General features: G+C 47.8%; 1 protein-coding gene across 2 annotated transcripts in view; it reads left to right on the plus strand.

Moving 5' to 3' along the window:
• Window positions 1-12963: 12963 nt before the first annotated feature.
• The window catches only part of LOC130582882 (zinc finger protein 135-like), an 8631-nt gene continuing 8059 nt past the window's right edge, over window positions 12964-13535 (plus strand). For both annotated transcript variants that reach the window (XM_057381834.1, XM_057381842.1), the window contains exon 1: window positions 12964-13373. The gene's annotated coding sequence lies outside the window, so the exon portion shown is untranslated. The remainder of the gene's footprint in view (window positions 13374-13535) is intronic.

A 13535-nucleotide genomic window follows, 5' to 3' on the forward strand; every position in this document is an offset into this window, starting at 1 on the left:
TTGTTGTTGTTGTTGTTCTACCCAGCAAATATTCATCCTTGGAAAGGAGGAGGAGAGGGACAGACTCCAGGAGTGCCTTGGATTTGCCCCGGGAATGGGGCAGCACGTGCCATTCCAGGGATAAGAGAGGAATCCCGAGGCAAAAATCATCCATTTTCCTTTCTGCCGATGAAGTCTGTGGCTTGGAGGTGAGAAAAATGGGATATTCCCATTGGAATTTTACTGCTGGATTGAAAGATTATCCCAGATCACTTKGATTCCCCATTGGATGCTAACTCTGGCTGTCTTTTCCAACTGGGAATAGTGCGGCATTCTCAGTTCCATATTTCCCCCCACTTTTTCCCATTCCCAAATTCAGCAAGAATTTCTGGGAGCAAACCCATCATTTTTGGGATGTGCTTCCTCAGGGAATTGGATGCTTTGGATTGGAGCAATTCCACAGGCAGGGAAATGGGGTTTGTTCATGTATCCATCTTTTTGCCAGAGCTGCTCCAGGTTTTTCCAAGGAGCTCAGGATGTGTCAGGAGCCAGCTGGGAAGTGCTGCCAGGGCTTTATTCCCATCAAATCCATCTGAATCCAGGATAAACAGGGMATTATCTTTAAGGAATATTATTCCATAGAAACCTCATCCCATATCTGAGTAAAAATACAAAGCCAAGAGGAAGCAAAAMATAGGGGGGAGCTGATTCCCATTTTTTGATTGGTTTGTTTTCCAAGGCCGAGGGTTTAGCTGGAAGTCCTACTTAAGGTAGGAAAAACTGGGCCAGGCTTCATTCCTGACATCATAGATGCGGGAAAACTCTGTTTCCACTCCCAAATTTGCATTCCAAATTCAGCACAATGATTGGAATAACCATTCCGTGTTTTTAGCTTGTATTCCACGGGATTCAGGCCATGGGTGCTGCTGTTTTTCCACATGGGGTGTGGGATGCTGCAGATCCCAGTGCCAGGAATTCCTGGGCATTCCCTGCTCTGCAAAGTCAGGTCCCACTCTGACTTCACAAATCCCTAAAAATTCCAGGATCCTTCTTTCCCTCCTCCCTGTGTGTCCATCTTAACTGGATTTAAGTGGGAATAAAATTGCTGTTCCCCCCTGAACCAAAAGAAGGAAATATTCCCCTGGAATTGCTGATGCTTCAGATTTTGCCTTGAAGATCCCAAGTGTCCAGCCCCTTTGGCTGCAGTGAAATCCTTGGAAAACTGCCCCTGCCCTTGGAGCCCCAAAAGCAAATAAAGCTTAAAAATGCCACTGGCACATTCCAAAGTTGGAATTTTGGAGGAAAAACTKGATGGGACTCATGGGACAGCTATCCCAGGCTGGGTCCTTCCCTTCCAGATCCTTGGGAGAATCAAGGAACAAGAGCCAGGCTKGAATTTGAGTGGTTTGAACCCAAATCCTATCAGGTGCTTTCCTAAATCTCGAGCTSGGATCCCTATTCCATATCCAAGGCTGAGCCCCCCCATGACTAGTGAGCCTGGAATTCTCATGAGAGAATCCCTTTTGCTGCATCAGAAATATCCCACATCCTTCTGGGAGCTGGGGGAAGGACAGAATTCCCAAAGAATTYCCATTTCACCCTCTTCAAGCCAAGGCAGATTTTGACTTCGGTTCCCACGGTTTGTGTGGAACAGATGGATTAAAAATCCATGGAAAACAGGAGAGAAAAATCTTCATCTGTTCCCAGCTGTTTTTCCAACAATTCCATGGTTTGCATTGGGAAAAACACCAAAAATCCCTTTTTTCATGGGAAAGACTCCCAGTCCCTGAGCAAAGCCTGCTGGGATTTAGAGAGCAATTCCAAGCTGCTTTTTGTTTTCTGTGCTGTTCCAAGTTTTCTTCCCTCTGGTTTAGTCCGGTTTAACTCTTTTCCCTCTCCCCCTCCTATTTATCCAAGGAAATGGGGCTGCTCGGGAATTGAATGGGAGGAAGGCTGGAGCTGCTGGCGCAGCATCCGGGGGCTGCYGAGGGGATCCGGAGGTGCTTCCCTACTTTTTAATGGGATGGAGGAATAAACATTTCAGATCTCAGGTTCTCACCTCCACTGGAAAACTGATGGAGGTCTTGGAAAAAGAGGGATTCCAGGAGCTGGAGCCAGGGCAAACTGTTAGGGAATTGCAAAGTTTGGGAAAGGAGGAAAACAAAACAAGCTCTAAAATTCCTGGGAAAAGTCAAGCAAGATTTTAATTCCTTGCTTAGATGTTGGGAAGAAGTAAATCCTGCCTGCCCTTTTGCGGGCATCTCTGGGATTTCAGGTTTTCCTGGAACAGGCTGGCCTTTGCACTGTGGTGTTGATTTATGTGGGAATGAATCCCTGCTCCTGACCCTGAGAAATTTGGAGTCGCCAAGCTGGGAGAGAGCTGGGAAGTTCWGAAGTGGCTGGGATTCAATCCAAAATGTGGTCCCAATCTCTCTGGCTTCGGGATGGGCTCAGTGGCCCAGGGAATGTCCCCAGTCGTCCCAAAATCTCAGAATCCAAGAATGGATTACAGCCAGAGGTCACCACCGCTGGAGCAGGACCTGCAGCTCCCTTTGGATTCATTCCATATTAACCRAGGTTGGATTAACAGAATTTAGGGATCAAATTCCTGCCTTAAGACTGGCTTAAGCTGCTTTAAACCCCATCCAAAGGTTTTCTTGGAGCTGTTCTGGGAAACGAGGGCATCGCTCCATGGCCAAGGTGAGTGCTCCCAGCCCATGGCAGAGAGGGACATGGATCCCAGGGGAATTTCTCCGGAAAACTCGGCGGTCCCAGTACAATGCACAATTTCCTGCTGGGAGGGACCCGGCAAGACAGGAAAACATCAGCACTTTTCCAGGGGCTCTGAGTTCTGCTTCCCTGCTCCCGGCTGCCATCGGAGCAGGGAGGACAGATCTGATGATTTTTGCTGGAATTGTTTGTCCTCATCTTGAATCCAGCACCAGAGCAGCCTTGCTTCTCAAAACCYTCGAGATGAGAACTCCATAAATAAAAATGGGGATTGCTGGGAATGTGGGCAGTAAAGATAAGAGCCGGGAAGGTTGGGCAGAGTTTTCCGGATGGTGAATGTGTCCCAAGGCTGCGGCTTTCCCTCCTTATCACAGCTCTGCAGGAGCCGGGCACTGCTGCCAAGGGATGTGCCGGAGCTGGAGTTGCCTCAGCCGGAATTTCCCCGCCTCAACAAGGATAGAAAGGGAATATGAAGTGAAAATGCCCTGGGCTGGTGGGCAGGGAGAACACTTGSATCACAGATGGAGGAAAATCTTCCCTTTATTCCACCCCCAGCTCCAGGGGGTTTTCTTCACCCCTGAAAATAGGGAAGAAAATACTTTCTTAGGGATTTAAACAGAATTTTCCCTATTTTCCAGCATTATTTATAGGTGTTTCCATTGGATAGTCCTATGCCATCATAAACGTGTGGTTTTGGGCATCCAACGGTGAATTTGCCTATGAGAAGGGAATGAATGGAGCAAAGGCAATTCCGATGCAGTACTGGAAAAATTGAAACAGCCACAAAAAACATGGATTGGGATCCATTCTCCAGCTCTTGAGATGGGATTTTATTGGTTAATTATAACCAAATTCCCATGTTGGAAAGGAATTAGGAAATCACTTTCCAAGTACTCCCTCCCCTGCTGTAATTCCAAGGGTTTTACCTTTCCCGGGAGCTGGCCCTGCTCTCCGGGTTATCAGTGGCTGCTTCCAGAGCATCCCTATGGAATTTGGTGAAGGCCAGAGTGGAAATGGGAAGAGCCCTGTGGATAAGCATCTGGATCCTGCCATTGTTATCCTGAAAGGAGTGGCGGGACAAAGAYGGGGAGGAACAAGGGATGCTCCGTGAGGGGCTGGAGCTGCCAGGGGTGTTTCCAAAGGGATAAAATCCTTGGATCCTTGTCCCTCCCGGACACCTGCAGGCCTGATCCCAGCTGCAGGCAGCTTTCCACTGACCTCACTGGGCAAACATTCCCTCCTCCCTGTTTTTGCAAGGAACGAGACACAGGATTTAAGGAAAAATCTATGCTCTCGGCTGTGGCAAAAAAACAGRAGCCTGTTCCTAAAGGCTGAGCCCATKCCCAAATCCTTCTGGGATTTTCTGAGGACTCCAACTAAAATCCAAGTCAGAYAGCTTCAGCTCCAGGAGATCTGGGGTTCCAATTCCTCTTTTTCCCCAAARCTGTCCTTTGGGATCAAGGAATGTGCTGTGCCAAGGCCGAACTTTCCAGGAAAATCCTCCCACTGGATCTGATCCATTTCTCTGGTAAACACCCCAGGTTTGGTGTGGTTTCCCCAAAATTCTCTGGAAAAGCCGGAAAAGCCTTCTCAAACAGATATTGGGACATCCTGATGGGCCAGCTGGAGCTGGATGGAGCTGAGATTATCCCTAGGGAAGTGGGAAGCATGAACTGGAAGTGGGGCAACTCRGAAAATAATGGGAATGTCAATCCCATCCAGCACAGAAATAGAGGGAAAATAGACAGGATGGATTTGATCCCAAATAAATGTGATCAGTTGGTTTATTGGTGGCATTCCCACAGCGTCCACAGCTCTCTTCCCATTGGAACCACTGCATTATCCTGGATGTGGGAATTCCCATCAGCTCAGCAGGATTTTTCCCTTTTAATGACACCTYRGCAGGATTTAAACCAGGCACCATCTCCAGGATTTTTAACAGGAAAAGATGGAAAAGTGGCATTTCACAGCTCGGCCAATGATTTTAGGAATGTGCAGTGCTGGACCCATTTTTCCTTGGAGCTTTTCCCTGCCTGATTTCCCAATTTTTAATGACRGCAYGGAGTCCATAGCATTCCAGACTGATCTCCTATGGAATTCAGGCTATAAATTTCCCTGGCAGTTTTGGCTCTGAGCAGGAATGTCAGTGTTGGAGCTCCCACCTGGATTTCGAAAGACATTCCCTAAAGGTGGAGAATGCACCCTATCACRGGTGGARCTGTGCWAGGATCAAAYGGCCACAGCTCCAGGGATRAGGAATGAGTGGTTTCTTTTGGTGGGATCTGTTTCCTGCCCTGGGATTGCTCTTCAGGTATTCCAGCTGTTTCCTGGGGATAGGAGCTGCTTGTTCTTCCCAYTTCTGTGGGATTTTAAGAATCGTCCTTCTCTCTTCATTCTCTCCTCCTCCCGAGGTCTCAGTGCCAAACTGGGGAGCCCAAACTGAGCCCCCTGGGAACAGCCTGGAATGTACCCAGAGCAGCTGGAAAAATCCCAAGTTGTGGTCCTGGCTCTGTTGCCATGGTAAGGAGCTCTTGGATTACATCAGCACAGTGGGATGGGGTCATTCCTGGTTTTCCTGCCTGCTCCACCCGGGATTCCAGCAAGGATAGGAATCATCTCTATGAGCTCCAAATCCTCATCCTATTTTTACAYAGGGAAACCGTGCCAGCTTCTGCTGCTGGACACAGCAGGATCTATCAGTCAWTCCCTGCCTGGAATGCATTGGGATAGCAGGAGCAGTTTCTTGGGAAAAGGGGATTAGAGGGAGCAGCCTCTTTCTGTCACAGCAACTCTGACTCTTGCCAACATTTCAGACTGGGAACAGCTTGAAAGGATTGGAAAGAAAGAGAACATGGATCCCCAGGAGGGATCCGCCTGCTCCGTCATGACATGCGTGATCTGCCGTCATTCCCGCCTGGATGCGACTTTGGGATTACTCAGGGGTGAAGCACAGCCTTGATGAATCTGCGAGTGTCCCAGATGGGAACCCCTAGGATGGGATTTACGCTGGGATGTGTCAGCAYAACAATTCCCAAGCACATCCAGCTGGGATGAACTTTCGTTTTCCAAAGCCTGGGTAAGGATGGGTTATCCTGGATCATGTGGAGCTGTCAGACTTGGGATGGGCAGGGAAGGAAGGAAGAAGCAAGGTGTGGAGATTCTCTTGGATTTGTCTTCCCAGTTTTCCAGCAAAATAACCAGTGGCTTTTCCAGCTTCATTGGGAATGCTGGGAAGAAGGGAACGGTCAAGACATTTTCCCATGCTCCACTGCCAACTGCTCCATGCCAGGGGCAGCTCCCGCACCTTGTCCTGGGAATACCAGGATGAGCTTCTGCTTCCTTCCCATGCACTCACATTTTCCAGAGGGACAAAATTCCCACTCTGATCCTTGCAGCTCAGCCYGCAGGGACTTTGTCCCAGCTCCAGGAAAAGGCAGGAAAGCTCGGATGGTAGCATTCCAAGATGAGAATTCTGGGCCTACAAATGGCTCTTTGCTCCTATCCCGGCTCCAGGTGTGCGTCCTGAATTCGCAGCTTCTTGCTCCAGAGAGGAAAGTGTTCATGGAGTCAAATGGATCCACTCCTAAACTTTTCCATAGCTTGTTCCCTTGGGAAGTTTGAAATGTGCATCTGCAGCATCTCTTGGGAGCATGGGATGAGCTTGGATCTTTGGACTCGGATCCATGGACATAAAAACAATGTTTAAGGAATTTAGGATATTTTTTCCTTCCTTTTGGCTTCCTTCCCTTGTCTCTCCCACATTTTTCTCTGCCACTTTCAGGATCCAGCCTGTTTTCTTTTTTTTTTTTTTTTTTTTTTTTTTTTTNGGATGGGGTTCCATGTCTTCACATGTCTGGGACGTGGGTAGGGATTAAAAACATGTATCCATCATACTTTGGGATGCTCTTCCAGGTCCCAATGCACGCCTGGGCTTGGGGGCATCTTGACTACAGCCAGACTGGCACCATCCTGGTGCTCCCAACAGATTTTTGGAATAAACCACTGGTACCTGGAGCCAACTCTCCATCTGCTGGGAAACCTCCCGACTTCATGTATCCCTCTGAGCCATAAAAACAGATCCATAAAATGTCACTGGACTTTGGAATGTTGGGGGAGACCCAGTATCTGCTGGTGTGATTCCTGTATGGAAAAATAAAGGAAATTTAGAAGGAATTAGGTAGTATTTCAGACCTGTTTTGCCAAATTATTTCTACTCCCAGGTGTTTGCTTGTTGTAATTTGCTATGGAATGTGTTTTCCCTGAGAAGAAGTCCCAGAGGTTGAATCCATCCCTTCAAGCACTGGAGTTTGCCTTGCCTGGGGCTATCCCAGAAAATTCTGCCTCGCTCGGAACCTTCTCCATGTTTGCAGCAACATTTTCCTACTTCCCTGCAATCCTGGTTTATWAAGGATAATGAATCCAGATGGGAAAAGCCTACTGGAGCAGGATGTTCTGAGATTTTGAAAAGGGGTACTTTTCCTTTATCCACTCTGGCATTCCTCCAGCTCTGGAATCCCTGGCAATCATTAAATATCCTGGAGTAAAAGCAGATGCTTTAACAAAGAGCTCGTGGTCTGAGGARAAGTCATTGCCACTCCTTTCCATAGGGTGTGCGGCCATTCCCAGCCCCACTGCTCCCTAGAAATATGGATTATTTAATCCTAGTTGGGAAAATATTCCTTTCAAAGATGAGTTGCTGGTCTGGGAAMACTTCTGGAGATGGATTTTTGTGTACTTGAAGGTGAACACAGTTCCAAAAGCTGAACTTAATTGGGGTAATTACTGGTGATCATTATTAGGGATAACCACAAAGCTGGGAAATTAGTGGTGGCAAAACTCCACAAACCCTTCTCTTCCTCCAGAAATCCCTAATCCACTCTTTTATCCTGAAGGCTGGCATGACCCTGAGCTCCACGTGGGCATCCAAGCTTCATTCTGCAGTTTAATCTTTCCTTGGAATTCAAGACAGATTTTAATCTCTGATGGCTCCAGCTCTGACCATCATTAATACCTGGGAGAGTGATTAATCCTGACAGAGCTGAGGTGAGATGTGGATTCAGCTGGAGCAAGGAGCAGCTCTGCCCATTCCCAATTGCCAGGAGATCCAAGCACCTACCCACCATTCCCAACAATATTTCCCTTTGTTTCCTTTCCTTTTTATTGTGGAACCAATGAATTATTTCCCTTCCAAATGGGACAAGGGCAAGGAGAGCTTGGGGGAAAAGCAAAAATCTGGGAAGAGTCCAAAAATAACCAATTTRGGTACTTCCAGCATGAAACCTCCCTCCCTGCTCCTTTTCTGTGCCTAATGACCGTGCTGGGAACAAATATGGATGGATAAAARGAGAATTAATTGGGATTTTAATGAGCTTGGACATTCTGCTCAACCCAAGCTGTGGCTTGGAATGAGTTCCTGATGTTCCATTGGCTTTCACAGGAATGGGGATGGATCTTGGCGTGGACCTTCTCCAAGGAGCAAAGATGGAATAAGAGATGAAGGCAGATGGGAATTTCTTCATGGAATGGGTTGTCAGGGATTGGAATTGTCCAGGGAGGTTTGGAGTGCCCATCCCTGGAAGTGTCCAAGGAATGCCTGGATGTGGCAMTCCTGGCCTGGGTRRCAGGTTGGACTCAATGATCCTGTTAGTCTTTCCCAACCTGAATAATTCCATGGGATTCTGTGGGACTAAAGGCAGCCTCCTGAGCTGCAGCTGGGGCTGAGCTTCCCCAACAGGCAGCGGATGACTCATCCTGAAATTCCCCAAAATATTTTGCCAGGTGTTTGTTTCTCCAGGCAGCTGCTCCTTCCATGTTCAGTGATTCCCAAGAAACCACATCCAAATTCGGCCTAAAAAAGGGCATTTTCTCATCCCTGCAGGAGCACATGGAGGCAGGAATACACTCCCTGAAAACACTCGAGCTCAGGACACAGARGGAAACCGACATTCCCATTTTTTTCCAAATAATTTGGATTTGCAAACCACGGTGAGCGCTCAGCATTAAAGAAAAATAATCACGGAGTGAAAAATATTATTGCTGGGAAGACAGTATTTACATTAAAAAAAAAAACAACTGGGATAACTCCGGTGGCTAAAAGTCAAGAGGCTTCTGTAGGAGGACGAGAAGTTTGAGATCTTGTGAGGGAATGCTGCTTCCTGAGAATCAATGGAAAAACACAGCCAGCTGTTGGAAAAATAACACTTCACCTGATGTATTTAGATTTATTTTCCTTAGCATWTTCCCTGGTGAACAGCTGGGATCAGCTGGAATTTGTCCGGAATCACCTCCATGAAATCAGCAGCTCTTTTAATCGGMGTCTTGGAACATCAGGAGTGTAAATCTGGCAAGAATTCCCTCTTTTTCTGCCATTAGGAATAACTTTGGGGGCTGTTTTGCTGGATTTCTTTTGGCTAGGAGCAAGGTGCTAATCTGAATTGATTTCCTCGGATCCTCTGCATTCCGTACGACCTTATCCCAGAAAATTGAGTTGGAAGGGACCTGTGGAGGAGGGAGGGAAAATAAGAAAGGATGTTTTTCCCCCCTTCTCCTTTTGCTGATGGAATATTTGTTTTATATTGAATTGTAACTAAACAGGAGGCAGATCCTTTCCAAGAGGGAAAAGCATTAACATCCTGTCCTTTAGCCAGAGACTAAACATTATCCACCTGTTTTCCAGATCCTGGAAGGAAAAAGGAGATCTTTAGGATATTCCACAACCCCCAGACTCAACCATTTAAATTCAACTATTTAAAAATCAATTAAAACTCAATTAAAATTAAATTTGGCCTTGACTGGGAGAGTTAAGGAGTTAAAAATACATGGATCAGATTCCAATGTTCCCTGGAATGTGATGGAAAATCCTTCACCTCCAGAGGTAACTTCTGGGTTTGATGCCCAGGGTTTAGCACGGGTTAAAATATTTTTGGGWGAAGAAGGGAAAGAAAATGTACCAACAGCCTAAAAATGTGTGATAAACAAGCAAATGAGCTGTGCCGAAGATTTATTTAGTGCCAAAAGGAAAACGTCATGGATACACTCCCGGAATTTGGATTTCCATCGCCCTAACACGTCACTTGTCAGGAGTGTGGGGTCAGGATTGCAGGGAATGAACCCAAACCCAAACCCAGCCCCACTCCCTCTTCCCCTGCAGTTGTGGGAATACATCCTATCGCCAACGCCGCCAMGCAGGAATGAGCTCCCGAGAAAAATGAGATGGGAATGTCCGGAATCCACAGCCTGGAGCCAAAATCCCAGGCGCCTTCATGCCCAGGGCAGTGCTGAGCTGGCTCCGAGTTTGTTCCGGAGAGACCTTTCCAAATTGGGGTCTTGACTTCAGTGGGAGCCCTTCCAGTGACTCCTGGATGTGTCCAAACATCAGGAATATGGAGTTGATATCTGAAGTGTTGGCTCAATAATCCAAGGGAACAAGGAGGCGTGAAAAAGGCTTTAAATTCATTTCTATTTCCTTTATTTCCRATTTAATTATAGTTTATTTATTTATCATTTTGATCCGTTAAAGTCATCGGTCTTCCAAGGCTTCAAGTGCTCAGCCTGGAGAAGCTTTGGGATGACCCAATTATGGCATTCTAGGACCTGAAGGAGCTAAAAGAAACATGGAGAGAAACTATATCCAAGGACTTGGAGCAATGAGACATGAGGGAATGGTTTCCCACTACCAGAGGGCAGGGACAGATGGGATATTGGGAAGGAGTGGATATTGTGAGTGTGGTGAGGCCCTGGCAGTGTTTTCCCAGAGSAACTGCAGCTGACCCATCCCTGGGAGTGTCCAAGGCCAGTTTGGATGSGGCTTGAAGCAAYCTGGGATAGTGGAAGGTGTCCCTGCCCATGGCAGGGAGTGGGACTGGATGGGCTTTAAACTCCCTTCCAACTCTAACCATTCCATAATGTTGGAATTTGATAGTTGGACTCAATGATCTCAAAAGTCTTCTCCTATTCTGTCTTGTCTGCTCTGGTGTCGAGGTTTTTTCCACCAGAACTTTGATGGGAATTAAGTTTTGCTGCTTATAAGGATCTAAAATCTCCTTTTTCAGACAAAGCACAAACACCAGATTTTACTCAATTCCCGTGTTTTTCAAGTGACACCAGGATCTTGGAAGTGTTTTGCAAGGRTATACATAACTCCTGCTTCCTGAGGCTGAACGTGAGGGGGAGAAACTGTGGGATGTTTGATTTGTAGCATGATCCCATGCCAAAATTCCTTATGGAGATCAGGACGAGAAGCTAAGCAGTGCTCACTGCTGACACACGGAGCAAGGGCCTGCTCTGTGCTTTCCATCGGGATTTTGTCTGGAATTTGTGGTTTTAGCCCATGCTGAAAGCTCCATCTCTGTTTGGGGGGCGATCCGGAGGAGTGCCTGGCTCCTTGGGAGCCTTCTCTGCAGTGCCATGGTTGATATGCATGGTCAGATTCCTCCCSACCGGAGGATGAGCAGGGCTGCAGTCCCAGCCGCTCGTTCCGAAGGCTGCAGCATCCTCTGCTGGAGCAGTAAGGAAAGGATATACATCCAGGGAAAACACACCACATTTCCTTGGGGGGCTCCAAAACATACCCCAGCTTTGCTGGGAAGAGTCAAAATTGCCAACACCCTGGCACCGCTTCCTGCCATGCTCCGGAGGGAAGAAACCTGGGATGTGGGGACATTTCCCTCCCTTGCTTTGCTGGACATGTCCTGGCTGACCTTGAGCCTCCAATATCCGACAGGGCAGGAGCAGGACCGGACTGGCTGAGCTGACTCCCCATTTTCCCCCTTTTCCCAGTGTTAGTAATGAYCAAAGACCGAGGTATTTCTCCACTCCCCACCTAAGCTCTCAGATAAAATCTGAATTCCCAGGCTGTGATTCTTCCCTGGATTTTGTTGTTCTGGCTAAACAGGGTGTTTTATTTTGCCATCCCAGTGTCTGGAATGCTTCACCCAGCACAGGACTCCCGGGATCAGCATCTTCCTTGGCCCGAGGGGATTTGGACATCTCTTGGCTGCCTTCCACACGTTTCAACCCTCCTGCTGAAATCCCAAAATTAATGATTGGGAGAGAGCAGCCACAATGCTCTTCCTTCTTGTTCCCTATACAAGAGACATGGAGAATTCCATGAGTTCTAGGGAGCCCCAGAAATGCATCYCAGCACCCAAAACATTCGGAGAATCTCCTGAGAAACCAAACTGGTGACAAAGGGTGGCTTGAAATCCAGCCTCAGGACAATCCCTCCGGGATGGACACATGGATACAACCTGGCAGCGCCAGCTTCTCCCAAAATTCCCTCCATCCTAGTGGAATCCAGACTCAATTCGCTGGGAGCCTCCCAGCTCCTCTGAGTGAGAGCTGCCAAGCATGCTGGTTTYCCAATTGAGGAAAAGCAAACACCATTCCCTGGTGTGAGGATACAGGAATATTATCCTGACATTTTCCACCATGGATCACTCATATTGCTGCGCACTCTCCCCACTCCGAGAGGCAGGTCTGGATGATAGAAACATTCCCTGGCTCCCAACAAAATAATCAGGACTGAAAACATATAAAAGAGAAAGGTGGATAACACAGATGTCTGCCTTCTCCTGATTTATTTTTTATGAAGGAATTTATTTTACATGTCCTCAGGGAATTACAGTCATCCAACATTTTTACAAGCTGTTAAAATACGAAGACTAAAACCTGCACTTAAGTAGAAAAAAATGCTTCAGAGGAATTTATCTTGGGAAAAAAAAGATTGGAAATACTTGGCAGCCCAATTTAAAATTATTTTATGCAATAAAAGGCAGGAATACATGATCACCAGCAGGAAATGGGGAGACCCTGTGCTTTTCCCAWTTTACCCACTGAAGTTCAGAGCTTTATAAACACCTCTCTGTTTCTATAAACACTTCTCTCAACTGTAGCACTGATCTCCCAGTATCCATTGTGGATATTCCACGTGTATATCCCAGTATCCAAACTGGGAGAGGCCAAGGAGCCGCCACAGCAAACTGGGCAACATTTAAAATACCACTGGCGGCCACTGAGATGCTTCAATCTGATTAAACCCGGCTTTTTGAAAGCGCGAAAACAAACTGTTCTCAAAACGTGTCGTTTTGGGAGAGGTTTTTGCGGATTGGGGTTGATTTAAGGTGGGATTGGGGGGGTTAAAGGGTTTTTCCCCGTTCTGCGGGAAGGCCCTGCCCGCACTCAAAATGGCGGCGGCGCTGAGGCGCTGCGGCCGCCACGGCGCTCTCGGGCGGGACCGGCAGCGGCGGCGGGGTGAGGGCGGGCTGGGCCGGGAGGGACCCTCGGGATGGAAACCAGGAGCGCTGGGAAGCACCGGGAATCACCCCCAGGATCGGCGGGAGCAATCCCCGCTGCTCCTGCCCKGCGGGAGGCGATTCGCGGGCGCCGCCGCCGCCTCAGGGAGCACGCAGGTGACCCCCGCGCTGAGGAGCCTCCAAGSGCTAGGATAAATATTCCCTGTCTCTGCTTTTCTTGCAGCGCTTCCCAGGTTTCTGCGCCCAGATCAAAATTCGGCGGCTGCACTTAAAATCCAGGAAATGATCCCAGCTGTGTCGGTGGCACTAGGAGCAACGCAGTGCGGCGACATTCCCAGAGGATGGTGAGCGTCGCTCCCGTTCCAGCCTGCAATTCCTCGGGGGAGGAGCCTTTCCAGGGGTGTCCCGAAGGTAACGTCGTTAGGAAGAAATCCAAGTGCTCTATGTTTAAAACAAAAACCGAAACAGACTTTATGAATTTTGGAGGAATTTGGCCAACAGTTTCCTGGAGCATAAATGGAGGTTTTAATGGTGAATAAATGGCTATTTTTATGGAGCATAAATGGGGAGGGG

This window comes from Malurus melanocephalus, unplaced genomic scaffold, assembly GCF_030028575.1.
Source record: "Malurus melanocephalus ecotype Western Australia unplaced genomic scaffold, MMel_1.1 scaffold_13, whole genome shotgun sequence".
Lineage (NCBI taxonomy): Eukaryota > Metazoa > Chordata > Aves > Passeriformes > Maluridae > Malurus > Malurus melanocephalus.